The following is a 2243-nucleotide window of genomic DNA, read 5'->3' on the forward strand; positions in this document are numbered from 1 at the left end:
GGGTTTTTGTACTTTTGGCTTAGGGTTTCGGGTTTATGGTTTAGGGTTAGGGTTTATGTTAATGTTACGGTTAGGGTTTTTAGTTTCTTGGGTTTAGGATTTAGGATGTGAGGTTTAATATTTAGTGTTCAATGTTTGGTTTTTAGTATTTTGGGTTCGGGGTAATGTGTGTATTGTAGTGTTAAGGTTAGGGTCAATGTTGGGGTTAGGGTTAGGGTTTAGGTTATTTTTAGGTTTTAGGATTTAAGTTTCAATATCTACAATTTTGTGTTTAATGTTAGGGTTTTGGTATTTTGGACCTTTCGGTAAGGGATTAGGGTGTAGGCTTAGGGTTACGGATAGGGTTTGGGTTAGAGTTCGTGTTAGAGATAGGGTTAGGGTTCGGGTTTAGGTTTTTTTAGGTTTTAGGTTTAGGGGATTAGGATTTTTAGTTTAAAATCTATTGTTTAGCTTTTAATGTGTGGATTTTGATATTTTGGGCTTGGGTTTTTTAGTTATTTCATTTGAGTTAGGGTTAGGCTTTAGATTTTATTAGGTTTTACGGTTTTTTATTTAAGATTTGATATTTAGAATCAATTGATTAGTGTTTAGTGTTTAGGTTTTCTTTTTTTGGACTTATGTTTTTTTGGACTAAGGGTTTAGTGTTTAGTGTTTAGTGTTTAGGGTTAGGGTTAGGGTTGGGATTAGGTTTTGGGTGTAGGTTCTTTTTTAGGTTTTATGGATAAGGGTTTAGCATTTGAGGTTTTTAATCTATGGTTTACTATTTAATGTATTTTGTATCGAATGCATCAATTTCATCAATAAAGACAATTGAAGGTGAAAGATCATTAACAACTCTTACGAGCTCCCTGACCAATTTAGGCCTATTTCCCAAATACTTTTGAAACAGTTCACTTCCTATAACACGCAAGAATGTTGCTGAAGTGGAGTTTGCAACAACCTTGGCTAGTAAGATTTTGCCTGTCCCAGGCTCTCCATACAGAAATACCCCTTTAGGAGGTTTAATCCTAATGTAAAATATGCTTGATCTGGTCATCTAATCCACCAATGTCACCATAAGATTATAAGACAACTTTCTCATCCTTCATGACAGACACCATGGGATTAACATCGTCTTGTAGAAGCCTGACAACAGATAGAACATTGTTTTGCATAGAGATAGCACATCCTGTTACGGGTTGATCTTTATAAAAAAACGATAAGATCCCAACATAATACTACGGTCTCATAGATTATAAAACAATAGCATGACTCTCATCAAAAAGCTCCTCCATGTTCTCAACAATCATTGGAGATCTACGTAGAACATCAACTTAAGATCGATCCTCCTCATTCTTCTCTTCCTGAGGTTTCAACCATTCATTATTAGATACAAAATCTTATCCCATTAACGAATAATCCCTCATTCTCTCAAGATTTAGCAGACGAAGCATGCACTTGGTCAGCGGCGTAACGCTTTGTATACGAGCTGCCGTTTTGGAACCTTTCTTTTTGCGCAGTGGGTGCCGGTGGATAATCTTGTTTGAACTTCTTTTCCTTCTTGTCTCTATAATTTTCCCTGTTGCTTGTAATTGACGGTTAAGTCCGCCGAGCATTACCTAACCCATGACTTTTAGTTGTGACTGAGAATAGAGCGAAGGAAAAGGGCTTTTGGAAATAATGTTTTGGTATTTAAGGCTTAAGGTTTCAGATTTATTGTTTAGGGTTAGGGTCAGGATTAGGTTTTTAGATTTTTAGGTATTTGGGTTTAGAATAAAGGATTTGAGGTTTAATATCAACGGTTTAGTGTTTAATGTTTAGGTTTTCATATTTTACGCTTGGGGTTTAGGATTTATGGTTGGGTTAGGGTTAATATTAGGTTTACGGTAAGGGTTTAGATTGTTTTTTGGGTTTTAGGATTTAAGGTTAAGGATTTGAGTTGTAATATCTTTTGTTTAGTGTTTAATTTTAGGGTTTTGGTATTTTGGGATTTGGTTCTGGGCTTTAGGGTATAGGGATAGGGATAGGGTTAAGGTTAGGATTCAGTTTTTTTTTATGTTTTAGGTTTTGGGGTTCAGGATTTTTGTTTAAAATCTATTGTTTAGTGTTTAATATTTGGGTTTTGGGATTTTGGGATTTTTTTTAGTTGAATTACCCTTGTAGGTTTGGGGCTGAGAAACACAAAAAGAGGGACATAAACCTAACCTCCGAACCTATGATGGTTTAGAAACAACTTCCAAAGGAAATCAACTCCTTCCTTACAC

At 35.4% G+C, this 2243-nt stretch overlaps 1 pseudogene; it reads right to left on the minus strand.

The window, feature by feature from the left end:
* Nucleotides 1-760: 760 nt before the first annotated feature.
* Nucleotides 761-1595, minus strand: LOC107001124 (annotated as a pseudogene).
* Nucleotides 1596-2243: the final 648 nt, after the last annotated feature.

Source organism: Solanum pennellii, chromosome 10, assembly GCF_001406875.1.
Source record: "Solanum pennellii chromosome 10, SPENNV200".
NCBI lineage: Eukaryota > Viridiplantae > Streptophyta > Magnoliopsida > Solanales > Solanaceae > Solanum > Solanum pennellii.